The sequence below is a fragment of the Lycium barbarum genome, chromosome 4, assembly GCF_019175385.1.
Source record: "Lycium barbarum isolate Lr01 chromosome 4, ASM1917538v2, whole genome shotgun sequence".
NCBI classification, from domain to species: Eukaryota; Viridiplantae; Streptophyta; class Magnoliopsida; order Solanales; family Solanaceae; genus Lycium; species Lycium barbarum.
In genome coordinates, this window is record NC_083340.1 from 79,134,949 (window position 1) to 79,147,011 (window position 12,063).

The window sequence follows — 12,063 nt, forward strand, 5'->3', positions numbered from 1 at the left end:
CTCCAAATATTGAGGTAGATCTAATTCGTTAGCCACCTGGCCTATCTTGCGTACAATATCGTAAGGACCAATATACCGGGGACTAAGCTTGACTCTTTTGCCAAATCTCATAACTCCCTTCATTGGCGACACCTTCAGGAATACCCAGTCTTTCACTTAAAACTCTAAATCTTGTCAGCGAGTATCTGCATAAGATTTCTGGCGACTCTGAGCTGTTAATTGTCGATCCTGTATGAGCCTGACCTTTTCTGTAGTTTTTTGGACCAAGTCTGGTCCTATCAATTTAGCCTCTCCTACTTCGAACCACCCAATTGGCGATCTGCACTTTCGCCCATATAAAGCCTTATACGGGGCCATTTGGATACTAGAATGATAACAATTGTTATAAGCAAATTCAATAAGCGGTAAGTGATCATCCCAACTACCTCCGAAATCCAATACACATGCCCGTAGCATATCCTCAAAAGTCCGGATGCTACGCTCAGCTTGCCCATCAGTCTGTCGATGAAAGGCTGTGCTAAGACTCACCTGCGTCCCAAAACCTTGTTGAAAATATTTCCGAAAATTGGCTGTAAACTGAGTCCCTCTATCGGAGATAATAGATACTGGAACACCATGGAGTCGTACTATTTCTCTGACATAAAGCTTTGCATAATCTTCTGCCACCTATGTAGTTACCGGTAAGAAATGAGCTGACTTCGTGAGTCTATCCACAACTACTCATATAGAATCATATCTATGCTTAGACCGAGATAAGCCTGCGATGATATCCATATTTATCACTTCCCATTTCAAAGTCGAAATTTCCATAGCTTGCAACAATCCACCGGGCTTTTGGTGCTCAATTTTCACTTGTTGACAATTAGGACATTGAGCCACGAACTCCGCTATCTCTTTCTTTTCCATCCCACCAATATATGGATTTAAGATCATGATACATTTTCGTTGCTCCGGGGTGGACAGAATAACGGGAACAATGAGTTTCTCTTAATACTTCGTGGCGTAATCCTGTAACATCAGGAACACACAACCTGCCTCGACATCGGAGAACTCCATCTCCGGAAATCTCAAAGGATGACTTCTTCTTTTGAGGGAGTGTATTTCTGTAATGAACTAGCATGGGATCCTCGTATTGATGCTCTTTCATTTCAACTACAAGCGACAAGATAGCCGAATTCCGAATGGTTGCTCCCATATCGTCTGAGTCCATTACTCGGACTCCTAGGCTAGCTAAATGCTGGAGCTCACATGCTAACTCGCTTTTCTTTGGCTGAACATCACATAAACTTCCCATAGATCTACGGCTAAGAGCATCAGCCACCATATTTGCTTTCCCGAGATGATATAGAATATTAATATCATGATCTTTCAACAACTCCAACTATCGCCTTTGCTGCAAATTCAATTCCTTCTGCTTTGAAAACATATTGAAGGCTCTTGTGATCTGTATAAATATCCATATGGACGTCATACAAATAATGTCTCCACATCTTCAATGCATGAATCACTGTATCCAATTCAAGATCATGGGTTGGATAATTTTTCTCATGTTTTCGCAACTGCCTTGAAGCACAAGCTATCACCTTACCATGTTGCATCAACACACATCCTAACCCAACACTTGAAGCATCATAATAGACAGCATATCCTTCCAATCCCTCTGGAAGTGTTAGGACCGGGGCTGAAGTTAATCTATCCTTTAACTCTTGAAAACTACGTTCACAAGCATCCGTCCATTGAAATTTAGCTGATTTCTGAGTTAGCTTTGTCAATGATGCAGAAATAGAAGAAAAGCCTTCTACAAATCTTCTATAGTAATCTGCCAAGCCCAGAAAACTACGAATCTCTGTAGGTGTCGTGGGCCTTGGCCAAGTCTTCACGGCCTCAATCTTCTGGGTATCTACCCGAATACTATCGGCTGAAATAATATGCCCTAGAAAGGTCACTGAGTTCAACCAAAACTCACATTTTGAGAATTTTGCAAATAGCTCTCGAGTTTGGAGAATCTTAAGGACAGTACGTAGATGATCTGCGTGTTCTCCCTCGGACCTAGAATATACCAGGATCGTCAATGAACACAATCACAAATAAATCTAGGAAAGTCCTGAACACATTGTTCATCAAATCCATAAATACTGCCAGCGCATTAGTTAGCCGAAATGACATTACCAGGAACTCAAAGTGGCTATATCTTGTTCTGGAAGCCGTCATAGGAATATCTTTCTCCCTAACTCTCACCTGATGATACCCGGATCTCAAATCTATTTTTGAAAACCACTTGGCACCCTAAAATTGATCAAATAAATCATCAATTCTTAGGAGAGGGTATTTATTCTTGATCGTCACCTTATTCAGTTGTCTGTAGTGGATGCACATCCGTAAGGAGCCGTCTTTCGTCCTTACAAACAATACAGGTGCTCCCTATGGGGATGAACTAGGCTTGATGAAGCCCTTCTCAAGCAAGTCCTTCAGTTGCTCCTTCAACTCTGCAGGAGCCATTGTATAAGAAGGAATAGATATGGGTTTTGTATCCGATAGCACGTCAATAGCAAAATCAATCTCCCGCTCTGGGGGAAGGCCTGGAAGCTCATCCAGGAATACATCCGGAAACTCATTCACTACTAGGACGGACTGAAGAGTTGGCGATTCGACTTCGACATCTTGAACTCAGACTAAATGGTAACAACATTTTGCAATCATTTTTCTTGCCTTGAGATAGGAAATAAACCTACCTTTCGGTGATGCCGTATTTCCCGTCCATTCCAGAACTGGTTCTCCCGGAAACTAGAAATGAACCAATTTTGTTCTACATTCGACATTAGCATAGCAAGAAGCCAACCAATCCATACCCATAATGACATCAAAGTCCACCAATTTCAGCTCATGTAAATCAGCCATAGTACGGTGATTACAAATCACAACTACACAATTTCTGTATACTCGGCTAGCTATTACCGGCTCACCAACGGGTGTAGATACTTCAAAAGGATTGATTGACTCCGGTTTCAACCTAAATCGACCAGCAATATAAGGAGTAACATACGACAATGTGGAGCTCGTATCTATCAAAGCATATACATCATGAGCAAATACCGATAATATACCTGTAACAACATCAGGGGAAGACTCAAGATCCTGTCGCCCAGCCAATGCATCAATACGGTGTTGAGGACCACTAGAGCTGGAGCTCATCCTCTACCTCTACTGCGACTTACTGGAGTCTGAAAGCCTTGCCCCAAATAGCGTATAGATGATGAAGACCCGACTGCCAATCCTGAAAGCTGGATCCTACCCCTACCACCACTCGAGGGGAAGTCACGCATGATATGGCCTGCCCGTCCACATGTATAGCAAACATCTGAGCCTAATCAACACTGGCCCTAATGTGACTTCCCGCATTGGGAACATCGTGGCATGGGTGGCCTTGCCTGACCCGAGTCACCTCTGTAATGAGAACCTGAAGCTCTAAAACTCTGACTCAGCCCGGAGTGAGTGGATCTATTAAATTTCTAGCCCGTAAATCGTAGAGGTGCACTAGTCATAGAGTGGCCTGAATGCCAAGAAAACTACTGTCTTTGCCCTCCTCTGAATTCACTAATCGGACTCAAAGATCTTGCCCTCTTGCTATGTCCTCTATCATACTCACGTTCACTTTTTTGCTGTTGTTGGCTTTCGTCTAAATTCTGGGCATGGGCTTGAATGCGTGAAATATCCGTGTTGTCCAGAAGGGACGCAATCAAGCATTTATGCATCAAATGTGGCCCCAAGCCACTCACAAATCAGTGTACTCGATCACCCATATCCGCTACTATGGCCGGAGCATACCTAGCCAAAGAATTAAAGTGGAGACTATACTTCCTTGCTTCCTTGCTTAAGATTAAAGAACTTATCGGCTCTAGCCCGCCGAACCTTTGGAGGCAAGTAACGTCATAGGAAAGCATCAACAAATTCTTGCCATACCGGGGAAGGTGCATTAACTCCCCTTGAAGCCATCCAAACCGTGTACCAATGAACCGCAACATCCCGCAACCTATATGTGTCTAACCCTACCGATTCAATGTCTGAAGCATGTATTAACCGAAGTGTCCTCAACATCCCATCAATAAAGTTCTAAGGGTCCTCATCCGGCTTTGACCCGAAGAATTCCGGTGAGTTCAAGCAAATAAAATCACGGGCTCTTGCACTAACAGCCCTATCACCTTGACCCGTACTGATGCAATCCAAATTACCATGGTGACGACTAAAGTGTTCAAGCCGAGGAGACCCAAATTGAAGTTCGAAAGGATGTGGATTGAAGCCCAAGATCTGAAAGAACAAGTCTAGCAACCCAAATTAGGACTTCTAGAAGCTCTAGTGTGAACATGAGGGGCTGGACTAATGTGAACGAAGGAAGCTTCCCTTTTTATGTTTTCTAGGCTTATTAAAGGCTATTTTGACTTTCAATATGTGTAGTGGCTTTCTAGGCTTCTAGGAGTATGCATTTTGTAGTCTTCTATGCACCTAGAAGACTACACTTCTATGTATTTCTTTTGACTAGTATATTTTAAGAACCTTAAGATTGGGAGAACCTATCTTTGAATATTGCATATTATTGAAACCAAACTTGAATGACTAGTGTTAATTTGGTGGACTCCAAATTGTACAACCCCCGTTTGATCCAACAGTTTGCAAGAGATGGCTATTCTCTTGAGGATTGTTCGAATATGATAGGTGCCTTTTGATCCTTTTGGGAGGTAACTAGGACTAGTTCTTCTAGTTATTGTCCAATTGTTATTCAAATTGTGATACAATAACGGATACGCGGAAGCAATAAAATGACAAGGAAAGTAAAGGATAGATAGATTGACACAAGAAAATGGGATTAAAAGCAACCTAAAGGTGTATCAAACCTAAAGACCTCAATTAATTAACATTAACAAGCACCAACCTCTTAGGATGACCTCAAGGGAATTGAATTCCCAAGCAACCAATCCTCCCACAATTAACGATTCAACAAGAGCCATCCATGGCCTCTCTCACAAGTTTCTCTCTCTAGAGACAACTCTCAAAAATCACTCATCTTTTCTTCAATTCATCAAAAGTGTCAAAAGTCCCCTAATGAAATGAAAGACTAGCTATTTATACTAACTAACTAATAGAAGACACTACATTATTACAATTATACCATTAATGAAGTAAGGGCCTTGTTTGGATGTCTTCCGTGGAAGTGAAACTTGAAAAGGCTTGCATTTAAGTGCTAGCTCCTTTTGCATGTTATCTTCCATATCTTGAATGTGACGTTCTTGAAGCCTTCCATCCAAGCTATCTCCCATATCTTGAAGGCCATCCTATGTGGACCTCCCATGATCTTCAAAGATTCCATCTTCATGAAGCTCGATGGAGTTAGTCTTGTATCATTCTCCCCTTCTTGAAAAGGATTCGTCCTCGAATCTAAACCTTGCAAAACCATAAGGGAGACAAACAAAAACATACTCCTCAAGGATTGAGGGTTAGCACACAATGCAATAATCACATATTCATGCCAAGGATGAACAAACTTGTGGTACAACCACACATCTATGACAATCATGACTAACATTTGCACACATGAGGTATCAAGCAGTTGATTCCTCCAAGGTTCATGACATAAGGGAGTAATAAAACCAATGGATTCAAAATACGAAGTATGTAAGACATTGGTTCTATTTGACATGTAGCATAATGTCCAAACAAGAACACTCTCATTTTTCAAACAAGGATTCCCCCAAGATAGTGCTCTCAAATCACACAAGGTGTCACCCGGATCAAAGGGGACGAACATCCATCTAGTATGGTCAAGAACACAATCGGCTAGATCATAAGAGCCTTCTCCCATATAAGATGCACTCCCTGTATTCTCAAGAATGTCATCATATGCAAGCAAGTAATAAAGAAAGGTATCACGTAAAATAACTTCCTCATCAATATCACTCCCCAATGTAACCCCACCATTCGGTTCAAGGACAAGATTATCCAAGGGGCTACTATGAAGTTGAACATGAAAGGAAGAATTTGCAATTTCTAGACAAGAATTACCTTTCTTTGTAACACTTTCCTTCCCCACAAAAATGGAGCACAATTCCTCAAAGGAAGATCTCTATCATGGGAAAGAGTATCTTCATCCCATAGTGGGTGACATATCACATTATAGTCTCCAAAGGAAACTAAACGTTCAACATTACCAAACACCCCACTAGGTTCATCACTCTCAATAGTCATGCTATCCTCAAATAAAACATTATCCTTTACAAGAGAGTAATCCATGAACAATGAGGAGTCAAAGCATGTCATTTCACTCTCAAAAGAACCAATGTCATCTTTCAATGCATTTTCGCTCACATGACTATCTACATGACACACATCACCACTACAAATTGGAGTTTTATCACGTGACACTAAAGTACGATCAAGAGACTCATTTTGACATGAAACAAACAAGGGGAGATGTCACATCCTTTCAATTGACCAACTATATCAACATTATCACTAACTAGAGGCACGTTAAGCACATCACAGGAATCCTCAAGTAGTGAATTATCATTACAAGCAAGTTGATCAACACAAATTTCAACACTAGTTGGTAGTATGTCAAGCTCACAAGATTTTCTAACATGATTACCACATGACAGTGTACTACCATTCAAGTCACACGTGTCAACACTAGGTGGACACAAATTGATCTTACAAGAAGAGTCAACTTGGTCATCAAAAGGATCAACTAGTGTATGAGCACGCTTAGCAATTGATAATGCACTATCATTCAAATCACAAGTGTCAACACTAGGTGGACACAAATCGACCTCGCAAGAAAGATCAATTCGGTCATCAATAGGATCAACTAGTGTAGGGACACTTTCAACAATGACATTATCAAGATATGGCTAGGATTCACTAGGCTCAATGCAAGGTAAACTAACTTTCATACTCAAATTGGCATTAAGATCACTCAACAAAGTAAGAGTATTAGGAGAAATTATTTTACCTTGATTCTCATGTAAGGGATCTTCCTTGCCTTGAGACACCAAAGGGACGCTCATTTGACCACGTGAATTAATGGTCTTGTCCGCCGTTCCTCCTTTCAACCACTTCCTTTTCAATGCCGCCCAAATCTCACTTGGGGTTTCTATAGGAGAGGGAATATGTTGAATTTGTGGCATCTCACAAGAGGGACTTTGCTTCTTCCCTTTTGACCTTTTCTCTTGGGAAGTGGTTTTGCTCCTATAACCCTTTTCATGTGGTTCGGGATAATGGCCTCTCAAGCTCTCTTTCATTGCATCCCAAGTAGTGATTGGATCATCCCTCTTGTACGCCCAATAGTGTGCAAGCTTCTTCTCAAAAGTCCCAATAGCCAATTTCATTTTCCTTTCTTGGGAATAAGGGTAACTAGCAAAGATTTCTTCCATCATGAACTCCCATTTCACATACTCTTCTCCACTAGCTTCCATAATCAAGATGGGCCATCTCACATTGGGTTGTTGCACAAATGGAAATAGAGGTTTCCTCCTTTCATCCACGACATACTTATGCCACTCTTGCTCATATGGAATCTCATGCCTTTGAAACCAAGGGCCACCTAAACATACGTGACAAGTATCCATTGGAAGCACATCACACCAAACCTCCTCTTGGTACTCACCAAGTGAAATGAATACCATCACTCTCTTATCAACCCAATACCCTCCCTCGTCATAATAAGGACTTTGCCTATTCACACAAGGTAGCCTTAACTTTTCAACCGCACGAGGGGTGATGAAATTGGTGTAACAATCGTCATCAAGCACAAGGGTTCCCTCTCTCCCACAAAGGTTTACCTTGGTCTCCAAGAATCGCCTCTCCATGGAGACGTACCTGCAAAGAACACTTAGCAAACACGTTAGTAGTAAAGAAAGCTCACCACACTCGTGTTTACACTCGTTTGTGCTCGGCTAGCACCACTCAAATGAACTCACGCACTCTTGCCCTTTAGCACTCAAATGGATTGGCCGATGTTGATTCTCGTTTGGATTCGGTTGGTTGCAAGGTGCACAATTGCTACTCGAGATCGGAATGGATTCTTGTAGACTCAAGAAGAACGAGGACGACTCAATTAAAACAAACGCACTTGAGCCAAGAAATTAACAACGAAGCAAAAACGAAGAAAAGCACGAAATAATTGGCACGAAAGAAATGCGGACACAAGAACTAGCAAACACAAGTAGGAACAACTACTAAATGGCTACTAGTTGCGAGACACAAGAAAATGGAATGCAAAAATCGGGAAAATAACTAAAATTTCGGGCCCGGGTAGGTGATAACTTGAAAACACGACCGGGAAGCCCCAATTGATCCAAGGTATCAATTTGAAATAACGGAAATTTTTAAATTTCTATACTTTTTTTTTCCCTACCAAAGGATTAGGGACACAAGACCATCAACTAAGGATCAAGAAATTTTTGTTTTGAGAAATGGAATCAAAGAGAATTAAAGTTGAAAAAACCTGAAATGCGCAACATGCTACGCCTGTGCATCACATGCGACTCGCATGTGCCACATACGATGGTGAGATGCGTCTCGCATATGAGGCAGCCAACTTTGTCAACTTTCTGTCACAAGATGCGAAATCATGTGCGACTCGCATGTTCTACATGCGATGGTGATATGCGTCTCGCATATGAGGCAGCCAAATTTCAACGTTCTGTCACAAGATGCGACACAATCTGCGACTCGCAGGTTCAACATGTGACTCGCATGTAGTGTCGCATATGGGCCAATTCGATTCTTCTTTTTTTTTTCTTTTTTTTTGCAAAAATCAGAAATTCAGACCTTATTTCTGATTTTTTTTTTGTTTTTGTTGGACCACAAATACTTTTTCACAACTTTTGGATCAAATGGCCCTTTGGAGAGTCTTCTTCCTTATGAAGATTTGAAGGTCTTCAAGAACACAAGAACAAGTCAAAATTTCAACTACCCTCAAATCAACTCCAAATTGGCTCAAATTTCGGATTTAAGTTCTCTTTAATGTAGAGAACAAAGCCCAATAGGTTTCAACCTTCAACTTCACCTTCTTCAACAAGACCCACCTTCAAGTTCTTGAAGTTTTGAAGCTCAACAATGGTGGAACACAAACCCTAACTCCAAATGAATTCGAAATTGAAGATTTAGACTCTAGAAACACTAAGAAACTCTAATCTAACACTAGATTAAAAAAAATCAACAAGAAAATTCGTTTTTTTTTTTGAACTCCGAATTTTTTTTGTTGAATCAAAACCCAAGATTAGATTTGGTGGAACAAATCTAAACTAAGCTTTGATACCAATTGATACAATAACGGATACGCGGAAGCAATAAAATGACAAGGAAAGTAAAGGATAGATAGATTGACACAAGAAAATGGGATTAAAAGCAACCTAAAGGTGTATCAAACCTAAAGACCTCAATTAATTAACATTAACAAGCACCAACCTCTTAGGATGACCTCAAGGGAATTGAATTCCCAAGCAACCAATCCTCTCACAATCAACGATTCAACAAGAGCCATCCATGGCCTCTCTCACAAGTTTCTCTCTCTAGAGACAACTCTCAAAAATCACTCATCTTTTCTTCAATTCATCAAAAATGTCAAAAGTCCCCTAATGAAATGAAAGACTAGCTATTTATACTAACTAACTAATAGAAGACACTACATTATTACAATTATACCCTTAATGAAGTAAGGGCCTTGTTTGGATGTCTTCCATGGAAGTGAAACTTGAAAAGGCTTGCATTTAAGTGCTAGCTCCTTTTGCATGTTATCTTCCATATCTTGAATGTGACGTTCTTGAAGCCTTCCATCCAAGCTATCTCCCATATCTTGAAGGCCATCCTATGTGGACCTCCCATGATCTTCAAAGACTCCATCTTCATGAAGCTCGATGGAGTTAGTCTTGTATCAAATTGTGTCTTCTTTCTATCTTTGTTATTTTTCTTGCATCACGTACCTTGGCGCTGGATCTGAGCGGCAACCAACTGAGTGAGCAAACGAATGGCCTCTTTCAGATCTTGGCCTGAAGCATCTGGTGGAAGAGCTGGGGCTGAGGCTCCCTGATGCAGTCCAAACTGATCAAGACATGTTCCAGCCGTCCCGACCATTCACTAGGATGACGGCTATGGTCCTTCATGGTGTTCACCTAGCTTTAGAGAAGGAGTTTGCGTTTCAGGAGCCGTGGACACTACCTAGCCTGGGGAAGCAGCCTATGGACTTATTTGTGCTAGCCCATGGACCCACTTTGGAGTCCCATGCGTGTGGCTAATGATTTGGAGCCCTGTGAGGCTATATTTTAAAAGCCGACTTGTGGCTATTATTTTAAAGACTAGGTGTAGACTTTACCTATATAAGCTACACTTAGAACTATTTCTGATTTTAGAACCTATCTTGACATATATGAATATTGCACTTTTTCTCTCTAGTTGAGACTTGTGATTTGGTGGACTCCAAATTGTACAACCTTGTTTCGATCATTCAATTTGCAAGAGATTGTTATTCTCTTGAGGATTGTTGCATAAGATAGGTGCCTTTGATCCTTTTGGGAGGTAACTAGGACTAGTTCTTCTAGTTATTGTCCAATTGTTTATCAATTGTGTCTTCTTTCTATCTTGTCTTTATTTTCTTGCATCATTTGGTATCAGAGCCAGTCATAGATTTGTCCCTACAAATCTAGTCCTTGTTTTGTATCAAACTTTATTTAACCAAAAAAAAAAAAACTGTTTTGGACGAATTTCTTAGTGTTCTTAGGGTTAAACTTCTTGATAGTTGTTGTTTTGGATGAAATTCGTGTTACTTGGAGTATTTGGGTGTTCTTGATCTGTTGGTGAATCTGATTTTGTTTTGTGTTTGAAGACATGTGTTCTTGGATGTTCATATGTTCAAGAAAAAGTTCATGAACTATTATTTTAAAGTCTCCAATTGTGCCATTAGTTTAGGTATCTTGGGTGATCCATGGTGATATTTGGAAACTAGGCATCAAGATGGTCATTTTGGTATATCATTTGAAGTGTTTTGAATACTTGTGTTCTTGAGTGTTCATAAATATTTTGTGAATGTTCATGTGTGTTCTTGATAATTTCAGATTTACTAACTTTGTTTGATCTAATTTTGGTGATAAGTTAAGCTTTCAAGGTGTTAGGGAGTGTGAAAGCTATTTGGGAAGTCAAAGGGACTAGTCAAGAGTTAATTCCCAAGGAGTTGGTGCATTGAACCCCTCCAAAACGTGGAGAAGGGGGCTGCACTCATTAGAAGAAGTAAAAAATCAGTTTGGGGGTGTGTGAAAGGGTGTACACGCAAACAAATAGTCAAACCATTAATTGACACAAGTTCCCAAGTCAATTCTTGGGAAGACTAACAGTCACCTTGAGAAAAGAGCGTCCAAGTTCCTAATTACCTCTTGGGAAAATGAGAAGTCAAGTGTGCAAGTCCCTAGTCATCTGTTGGGAAGACGAGAAGCTACATTGAAACTTGTAGTAATTAAATTCCAAGACAAGTTGGTCAAAGGATATTAATTAGTAAGACTTAGGGGTCTGCCTTGCACGTTTTAAGGGAGGTTGGGAAGCTTCTTAATCCTTTCTTTGTGACATAACTTCTAGCTAGTATTCATTGAGTAATTACCTACTCAAAGTTTACTAGTTCTTGAGCGATAACTTCTTTCGTGCTAATTCTTTTTAAACTTTTCTCGTTTTGATTCATAGTGAGTTGTTTGACTCAGTGCGCCACATTAAAGGAGTCGTCCGACTATAGAGTCCCATAAACTCACTCTAATCCCGAAGAGGTAGCAGCCTCTTTTGTCTACTGAAGTGATCGAAAAGGAGTTGGTCAATTCCGAGAAAGCCAATTACAACAAGTCTGAGTGAACCAAACCTTTACATTATTGAGGGAACCGAGTGCCACCCAAATAAAGTAAGGGAGTGAGTAAGGTGATTTCTAACCTTAACCCATTTCTTTAAGCTTTGTTGTGCAGGTACAATGGCAGGAGATGAAATTGTTGCAGAGGCACAAGGAGGAGTGACTATAGCCGACCTTGTGGTAGCAATGAA